The sequence below is a fragment of the Carettochelys insculpta genome, chromosome 2 (genome assembly GCF_033958435.1).
Source record: "Carettochelys insculpta isolate YL-2023 chromosome 2, ASM3395843v1, whole genome shotgun sequence".
NCBI classification, from domain to species: Eukaryota; Metazoa; Chordata; order Testudines; family Carettochelyidae; genus Carettochelys; species Carettochelys insculpta.
Window position 1 is genome coordinate 93,666,030 of NC_134138.1, and position 10,442 is coordinate 93,676,471.

Consider the following 10,442-nt stretch of genomic DNA (forward strand, 5'->3'; position numbering starts at 1 on the left):
CCAGGTCATTAATAAAGATATTGAATAACACCAGCCCCAGAACCGAGCCTTGCAGCACTCCATTTGAAACCGACCACCACACAGATATTGATCCATTGACCACTAACCTTTGGGCCCAAACGTCAAGCCAGGTTTCTATCCACCTTATAGTCCAAGGATCCAATCCATATTTCCTTAACTTATGGAGAAGAATGTTGTGGGAGACTGTATCAAAAGCCTTGCTGAAATCAAGGTATATCACATCCACTGACTTCCTCATGTACACAGAGCTTGTTATGTCGTCATAGAAGCTGATCAGATTGGTGAGGCAGGACTTGCCCGTCGTGAATCCATGTTGGCTACTTTTGATCACTTTCCCCTCTTCCAAGTGCTTCAGAATGGATTCCTTGAGGATTCCCTCCATTATTTTCCCAGGGATTGAGGTAAGGCTGACGGGTCTATAGTTCCCTGGATTGTCCTTCTTTCCTTTTTTAAAGATGGGCACTATGATTGCCTTCTTTCAGTCATCCGGTATCTCCCCCAATTTCCAAGAGTCTTCAAGGATAATGGCCAAATGTTCAGCAATGACCTCTGCCAATTCCCTCAGTACCCTGGGGTGCATTAAATCCAGACCCATGGACTTGCGCACATATAGTTTTTCTAGATAGCTCAGAACCTGTTCCTTCCCCACAGATGGCTGCCCTCCACCTTCCCATACTGCATCATCTAGGACCATCATTGGGAAGTTGACTTTGTCTGTGAAGACTGAGGCAAAAGAAAGCATTGAGTACTTCAGCTTTTCCTGCATCATCTGTCACTAGGTTACCTCCCTCATCCAGTAATGGCCCCACACCTTCCCTGATAACCCGTTTATTGTTCACATGCGTGTAGAAACCCTTTGTTACTCTTCACATCCCTTGCCATCTGCAATTCCAATTGTGCTTTCGCTTTCCTGATTACTGCCCGGCATTCTCCAGCCGTATGTTTATACTCCTCCTTAGTCAACTGTCCTCATTTCCATTTCTTGTATGCATCCTTTTTGGATTTAAGCTGACTAATGATTTCCCTGTTAAGCCAAGCTGGTTGCCTACCATGTTTGCATTTCTTACTATGCAGTGGGATTGTTTGTTCCTGTGCCTTCAGTAAGACTTTTTTTAAATGCTTCCAGTTCTCTTCAACTCTTTTCCCCTTCATCTTCATTTCTCAAGGGATCCTGCTCATCCAGTCTCTTAGGGAGTCAAAGTCTGCTCTTCTGAAATCAAGGGTCTGTATGTTACTGCTCACCCTTCTTCCTTTCATCTGGATCCTGAAATCTACGATCTCATGGTCGCTGCAGCCCAGGTTCCCCCCCCCAACTTCTATTTCTTCTACTAGTTCTTCCCTGTTTGTGAGCAACAGGTGAAGTTGCGCACGGCCCCTGGTCAGTTCCTTCAGCAGTTGTACCAAGAAGTTATCCCCAGTAGTTTCCAAAAACTTCCTGGATTGTCTGTGTGCTGCTGTACTGGTCTCCCAACAAATGTCTGGATGATTAAAGTCTCCCATGAGAACCAGGGCCTGTGATTTGGAAGCTTCATGAAGCCGCCTGAAGAAAGCCTCATCTATCTCCTCTCCCTGATCTGGCGGCCTATAACAGATACCAGCTACAACATCACCTCTGTTACTTCACCTCTAAGCTTAACCCAAAGACACTCAACTGGATTTTCTCCTTCCTCATACTGGAACTCTGAGCAATCATACTGCTCCCTCACATAGAGTGCAACTCCTCCTCCTTTTCTCCCCTGTCTCTCCTTCCTAAACAATTTATAACCGCCCATGACCGTGCTCCGGTTATGCAAATCGTCCCACCAAGTCTCCGTTATTCCAACCACCTCATATTTGTGTGACCGTGCCAGGGCCTCTAATTCTTCCTGTTTGTTCCCCAGTCTTCTGGCATTAGTGTACAAGCATCTTAGAGAAGGGGCCGATTGGCCCACTTTCTCCTCTTCACCCAGGAAACCCACTTGATTGTTCCCTCCTCCTTCCCCACTTACCTCTGGGCTTGTGTCACCTTCCCGTGACAAACCTAGTTTAAAGCCCTCCTCACCAGGTTTCAAGCCTGCCCGCAAAGATGCTCTTTCCTCTTTTAGTGAGGTGGATCCTGTCTCTTCTCAGCAATCCCTGTTCACGAAACAAAATCCCATGGTCAAAGAAACCAAATCCTTCCCTGCTACACCACCTACGCAACCATGCATTTACCTCTGTGATTTGACGATCCCTCTGCGAACCCCTTCCTTCCACAGGGAGGATAGATGAGAAGACCACCTGTGCTCCATATTCCTTGATCTTTCTCCTGAGGGTTACGTAGTCTGCCGTGATCTCATCAAAGTTGTTTTTGGCTGTATCATTGGTTCCTACATGAAATAGGAGTAAGGGGTAATAGTCTACCTGTTGAAGAATTTTTGGCAGCAACTCAGTAATATCCCGAATTCTAGCTCCAGGCAAACAGCAAACTTGCCGGGACTCTAGGTCCGGGCAGCAGATGGATGCCTCCGTTCCTCTTAGGAGGTAGTCCCCGACCACCACCACTCGTCTTTTTCTCTTAGGAGTGGTGGTCATAGAACTTCCATCCCTAGGACTGTGCATCCCATGCCTTCTAAACTGTGGGGACTCTTTCAGATACAATCCCTGGGAGGTATCAGCCCCAATTATCTCTGCTGTATCACCTGTAGAGAGAGGCTCAAAGTGGTTACTTAACTCCACTGGAATTGGAGCGACTGGATCTGGTTTTCTCCTCCTGGAGGTAACATGCTTCCAGTTCTCCTCCTTGTTTTGGGTAGCCTGCTGTTCCTGCAGTATCATCTGTTGCCTTCTATCCAGAAAGCCTTCACCCTCTCTGATGGACCTGAGGGTTGATATTTGTGCCTCAAGTCCTTTAACCTTCTCTTCTAAAATGGATACCAGCTTACACTTGGTACAGAGAAAATCCTCCTTTCTATCGTTCAGGAGAAAGGCAAACATGGCACATGACATGCAGGTCACAACAACAAACCTCTCAGCAGCCATATCACTCTCCATTTTTTCCTTTTTCAGAGATCCCTTACTTGTTTCTAGTGCCGCCTTGAAGGGCACTACATCATCTGGGTAGATCATGCCTGTTACAGTTATTTGTTTTCACTGTATTTGCCAAGCTGATGAAGGTTTTTTTCCCAGTTACTATAAAGATATTTTCTCCTGCTGCCATTGCAGATAATCTCTCGCTCGTTCACAAAAATTAAAACATTTCTGAAGGGGTTTTAAAATAATTGTTATTTGCGCTCTCTGCATCTTTATCTGGGTGGAGGCAGGCGTCAGCAAGTGTTCTCAGCGTCAGAAACTTAAGCACCAAAAGAACTTTTATAATTTAGCTATAGGTTTGGCAGAAATGTTGTGGACTGCAGATAACTTTAAAACCAAGATGTGTGTAATTCTGGTGTTTAGATATCTAAGTGCCTGTGTGGATCACCTCTAGGGTATTGGCCTCTTTAAAAGGTCCCTTTCATCTGTGACTAATTAGGTGCCTACTGATCAAGGGCACAGGGCCTCGCTAAAGAGTGATGGGAAGCAGCAGTGGAATTCTCTGGGGTGCGGGGGACACTTCCATGAGTAGACAGAGAGCCAGTGGTCGTGGTGTTCTGTCAAGAGAAGAGCTGATACAGAGAAAGGACTGAAGTGAGTTGGTAGTACAGGATTGGTTAGACATGGGGAATGCTGCTGGGTAAAAGGCTGATGTGGAGACCCCAGAAACTGAGTGAACATGGAAGAACTTCTCAGTGTTTGGACTTGCAAGGAGGGTATCAGAGGAGCAGAACCTGGTGAGGAGCCCTAGTGTAGAAGCCCTGATGGAGGATTGGTGAAACAGTAGTAAGTATTATGAAAAATGTCCAGTGCTGGAGGGGGCTGAAATAGAGGCACAGACATTACAGAATGAAGCTAGTTCCATCCCAGCTGCATGCGCTGGGGAATGGGTGCGGGAATAAAGGTAGAGGACATTGAAATGGACTGGTTGTGGTTAGTGTCCTTGGGGTGGGGATGGAACACTACTGCCTCCTCAGCTGCTTTGCTTTGCGAGGTGCTGATGAGTAGGGATCTGCCAAGGCTTGGAACTGTGCTAAAAAATTGTACCCAGAAACAGAACTTGAACTGGGCTTGGCATCATTTTTTTTCCTGGAGGGGAAGATAACCAGTGTTTTGGTCCATAGTGGAGAAGATGGGCAAATCAGTCTCCTACAGAGACAAAGAGAAACCGAGGTGGAATTTGCTTGTACTGTTGCAGTTCGCCAGGCAGGAGTTAACCCTGTGACATCTGTTCTGAAGAATATTGGAGATGGTGCCAACCATGTACTGCTCTTCCAAGCAGTCCCCAGCACTCAGGTTTGGTATCAATCACATACTACAGACACCTCACGCTGCACTGCACCACCAGCTCTTCATGGTGTTCTCTGGAGAAAGCACATACACAGTCAACTACTTCCTTCCTAATAGAGCAGGCTGTGGAAACCATTGATTCCCTCTGCTAGTCAGAACCACTTACAAAGAATTGGAGGCAAGAAGCCAGTTTTCATTTGTAGTATCAAATGGGGCACACTAACGTGTCCGAGCCAGGATTTTATTGCAAGTTGGCGGCTGTCACTTTGTGGTTACACTTCACTTGTCTCAGCCAGGTTTAAGTTATTCTAGGCAACCCACAAGTGCTTTTTCCACAATTAACACGAAAAAGGTATTAAGTAAATGTTAGGGGAGGGAGGGAAAAAAAACAGCATAAGGACCATCAATTTCTTAAAGAGTTTAAATCAATATTGCATAAATCAACCCCTCCTCAAAAATCTCACCTCACTGTTCAGTCCGGGGGGCTAGGGGAGTGGGGAAAGTGATAACATCTGAAACTCCAGAGTCAGTCTTCCATGTTCTCGACAATAAAATATAGGTGGATCATAATCTTTTATAGAGACAATGTCCATTTACAGGACTCCAGGTTTGTTCAACGTTCCTTATCACAAGGCAATTATTCTGCCATCCTATCTTCACAGCTCAACTGTCAACCCTATCTGCTCTCCCACCAGAATAATTATTCCTCCCACACAGTAATTATTCCACCCACATTCACACCAAAGTTAATTAGCTGGTATTGATCATTCCCTTCCTAGGATTCTACAGGAGCGAGACGTCCTGGCCACAGTGTGATGCAATTTTATTTGAAAATTTTTCTAAATATTTGTGATCAAAATTACTTATGTTACCGTTGCTATAGCAAAGCACCACCAATTTTACAGCATCAGTGATTTGCTCCCAGAAAATAAAAAATAATTCTTGTTAATTGTCATAGTACTGTCTAAGAGTGTGATGAACTAAGAAATAAGAAATGCCAGAACAGTCAAGATGTACTAATGAGCATTTATGACAATATCAAGTATTCAAAAGACCTCAGATAAGGCCTGACAATCTTGATTTTAAAATAAAACAAAATTGTGTTTCCATTTATTTGCCTTCTGTTTCTGAGCTGTTAGGGTGCACTCTGTTTTCAAATTTTTCTCTGAAATGAACAGGGCTAAAATCTTACTTGCCTGAAAATATTGAAAGCTGAGATTCTGATGTAATCACTTGACTCCAAGATCTGTGGAGATAATGAAAATCATTTATCATTTGATTCATGAGAAATGAAAGAACTGTTGGGCTCAAGGTAGTTATTTTGGGCCTTCATTACCATAGCACTGTTCCAATGTTAGTTACACGGGCACAAAGTTGGAGGCTTGTAATATTTTGGATAAATGTTTTTATTAGGTTGATGTAATGTAACACTCACTTCCAGCGCTCTGTAATGTAACAGCAAGTAAATAAGGAATAAGAACCTAAGCTTGCTCATGCAGGCCAGCTGAATGGACTATCTAGCTCTTTCTGAAAGAGCAAGTACACTGCATCAACTGTATCGCTCTTGTCCACATACTTGTACACCCCACCACAGAATTCTGGTAGATGGGAGAGGCATGATTTCCCTTTACAAAAGCTGTGTTGGGTTTTTGCCAATCTACTTTGTTCCTCTATGGTCTGATAAATCTGTAGATAAATCTGTTCTTTACTATAGTTTCATCCAAATTGTTTGATATTGAAATTAGATTTGTGGGCCTATACATGCCAGGATTGACTCTGGTGCTTTTTTATTTTTATTTATTTATTTATTTATTTGTTTGTTTGTTTGTTTGTAATGGCATTAGTGACTATCCTCCAGTCATCTAGCAAAGGTTGATTTAAATTATTGGTTAAATGCTCCAGTTACCACGTACTTGTTTATGTAGGTATGCATGGGAGCAGTCATTTTCAAAGTTACTCATGGATATGAATGTTTGCAAACCCAGGGCCTAATTAATTAACAAATACTGTTTTAAATACCTTGCATATCAAACAGGAGTTGACCATAGTGCCTATATGACCTAAAAGAGCTGCAACTATAGACACAGAGGACAATTCACCCTCTGTAGGTAACCCGTTGAAGACATATACACCTTCACATCTCACTTCTATGGTAACTTCGGACCCTGTGCTCTAGCCCCAGGAATAACAGTAGCCTTGAACAGTTCTTTACAGGCATGTGTGTGTGTGTGTGTGAGAGAGAGAGAGAGAGAGAGAGAGGCTCCATATCCATAGCTGTGTCTACACGTGCACACTACTTCAAAGTAGTGGCACTAACTTCGAAATAGCGCCCGTCGCGGCTACACGCGTCGGGTGCTATTTCGAAGTTAACTTCGACGTTAGGCGGCGAGACGTTGAAGTCGCTAACCTCATGAGGGGATCGGAATAGAGCCCTACTTCGACGTTCAACGTCGAAGTAGGGACCGTGTAGACGATCCGCGTCCCGCAACGTCGAAATTGCCGGGTCCTCCATGGCGGCCATCAGCTGGGGGGTTGAGAGATGCTCTCTCTCCAGCCCCTGTGGGGCTCTATGGTCACCGTGGGCAGCAGCCCTTAGCCCAGGGCTTCTGGCTGCTGCTGCGGCAGCTGGGGATCCATGCTGCAGGCACAGGGTCTGCAACCAGTTGTCAGCTCTGTGTATCTTGTGTTGTTTAGTGCAACTGTGTCTGGGAGGGGCCCTTTAAGGGAGCGGCTTGCTGTTGAGTCCGCCCTGTGACCCTGTCTGCAGCTGTGCCTGGCACCCTTATTTCGATGTGTGCTACTTTGGCGTGTAGACGTACCCTCGCAGCGCCTATTTTGATGTGGTGCCGCGCAACGTCGAAGTTGAACATCGACGTTGCCAGCCCTGAAGGACGTGTAGACGTTATTCATCGAAATAGCCTATTTCGATGTTGCTACATCAAAATAAGCTATTTCGATGTTGGCTTCACGTGTAGATGTAGCCCATGAGACTCAAATTTTCTAATCCAGAAAGAGCTGTGGAAATCTCCTGCTATTCCCAGCATCTTTGATCTTTTTGTCTTGATAAGAGTAATCAGGCTTGCAAGAATCATTAAAATGACAGCCCCCCCAGGGACTACACAGCTGCATAATTCAGATCAATAAATATCTGAAATATCCTGAGACATTTTAGATAGAAGTCTACAGTTGCTTTAATATATATATCTCTTATCCATGTGAAGTGCAAGAGTCTGTAGCTCTCCAAGGTGCTAGTCCTGTGAATACTTCAATGTAAGTTTAATTTTATTTGCATAAATAGTTTAATTGTCTTAATGGGATTAATACTCATTTGAATAAAGTTAAATAAGTGCAGGAGTGTTCATAGGATTTGGATAGAGAAAATGGTGAAAAATCACCTGAGTTCTTTTTAAATACTTTGGCCCGATTTTGGAGTCTGATCCAGAGTGAAACTGGAACTGGTATTCAACTGATTTAAGCATGTGTACCAAAGTACATACAAGTTGGAGTAAATTGGATCAGTGTTAGCTGCTGGCTGGGTAATGTGCGGTGAGGTACCAACTATGCCCTTGTTACCATCCGAGTCTTTAACTGCTAGAGCACTGGGCTCCTAGCACTCTCACCTATGGCCAGGCTGTGGTAACCAAATGGTTAAAGTTCTTTTGATTGTCCTGGCTGTGTTGCAGTGACAAAGAGTAACAGCAGTCAGGCTTAGATCTTAACTAGTTGCAAGTTTATTAAGCTACAGTTATAAGCGTGCGGTTACAAAAGGCTATTGTCTACTTCTTATATGCTAGCAGAGTGCAGATGTTAACAGGTTACGTTACAATTTAATACAATGACATCTTAATACAACAACATCTATTTATAGAGCTCTAATTCTTTAACTGTGTACACCAAAAGGAGACCTTAATGTGGGTACATCTTACCCTCCTTGCGTCTCTCAATACCAGTGTAGCCAAGCCAGGATCGGTCACGCAATTCCGCAGAAAGACAAGTACATGGTTGGGCGTCCCCAGCTGCAGACCTTGGGAGGCAATCACCTGACCCAACCAGCAGGTAGTTGGTGAAGATATACTCAGAGTCAGAGTGCTGCTGGGCCCATTTTTATACCCCTTGGGTCATGTATTCTCTTTCTTATCTATGGTGTCAGATCGTACTGGTCTGTCTTTTGTGACGCCAGTTTTTACAAGGGCAATTCTTACTTAATTTGCACTTGTAAGACAGGAGATAAAGAATTTGGGAGTACAGGGTATTCTTTTACAAGGACGGAGATTTCTCTTCTGGGATAACTGTGTGGGTGCATCACTCCATTAATGCCAGCCAAGGGCAGTTCTCTGAGGCCCTTCGTTAACGGTTAGCCTGCTAGCCCTCTATCTGTGTTTTCTGTTTCTCAGGGTCACGATGAGCCAGCACATCTGGGCCCCTTTAGGAAGGCATCAAAGACTGTGCTGTTTAACTGCTGTTCAGTGCCCTGTGTGCTCTGAGGCACCTTAGAGGGGAGGCAAAAGCTGGTCTGTAGTGGGGAGATTTTGTCTGGCTACAATCAGTCACATACATACAGTTACACAAATTTAAGTCTTTGCAGGATCACAGCCACAAGTGAGGGATCCTGAGAAATGCACTGGAAGTAGAACTTCCTCAATTAGAGCTACTCCACATTGTTCAAAGAAGTTGAATAAATGAATCAGTTGTTGAGGAAAAAAGACCTTTTGGTAAAACTGAAAAGTTGCTTACATCATCATTTTTCATTCTTTGCACAAAAATTGTGAGTTTAAAACTTGCTTTCAATTTTTATCAAAAACTACTAATTTTTTAAAAATCAAAAGCAGGTTTTGGCAAATAAAATGCATACAATAATTTCAACAATGTGACAAAATAAATAAAAATATAACTCCGACCCACATGTTGCCTCCAAAACTATATAGTGGGTCTTGCTCTGCACATTTCATGTGAAAACAAATTCAAAACTTTTTTTCGAAAGTATTTCTTGGTATGGTTTGCTTTTGGGGTAAGATCCACTATAAAAGGATGTGTGACACATTTGATTGTGCACCATTGTCTAAATTTGTCCTTTTGTTCAAACAGACTTCAATAAAGAAACTTCCTGCCTGAAACCACTTCTTGCTGACCTCTGGGTCTCTACAGCTTTTTTATCACAGTACCTTCCTTACCCTAGCAAAAGCTGATCTGTTTCAGCTGAGTGACTGAAAAAGCATGACAAAAACTCTCTGTGCTAGGTAAAATTTGTGGTCTGAGAATCTAAATGATGATCCCGTCCAATTTTTAAAAAATGGCAGCATTAGATACTAACATGTTTCCTCAATTTTGTCATGCCAAGCAAATTTTGTCATACTTACATCATACTGTCAGCCAGAGACCATAGCAATGTAATGAATCAACAGCAAACTTATACCTCATCGAAGTCACATGTCAGCTTGGTGTCTTCTCCATTAGATCCCTGCAGCCTGCAAACTCATCCCTGTGAGTGACCTCTGTTCCTGGCTACAGCCCCACTGATTTCCATGGGACTCTAGCTGGTCTTGTTTGCATGGAGGATGGAGCCTTGGTGTTTGTACATAAAACAGGGCTGACGAGAAACTTCACCAGGCCCCGGACACAGGTACTGAGTGTGCTGCAGCATCCCCTGACTTGAAACGGTTTCCATTATATGAAAGGTTTACTGATTGGTTCAATGGCTCTTAGCACCCCCACTATAAAAATTGCTCCAGAGCTCCTGGACCTGGGGGCAGCCATCTCCAGCCCTCTTCGAAGGGGTAGGGCTTGGACTAACCTCCCACAGCCAGCTCTTTAGCACTCCTGGTACCCCGATGGTGATTTAATGGGCCTGAAGTACCAGTGGTGTCTGGGAGCCTCAGGCCCTTTTAAATTGCTTAGCCCCTTCCCTCAGTGGCCCTGACATCAACACAATAGCAATATGTCCTAATATCAACTAGTGCTAATGTAATTAACACCACCCTAACATTCACACTAGCTGCCAAAGCAGAATAGAATCATGGAAGTGATCTTAAGAGGTCATCAAGTCCAGTCCCCAGGTCTCACAGCAGGATTTAGCACCATGT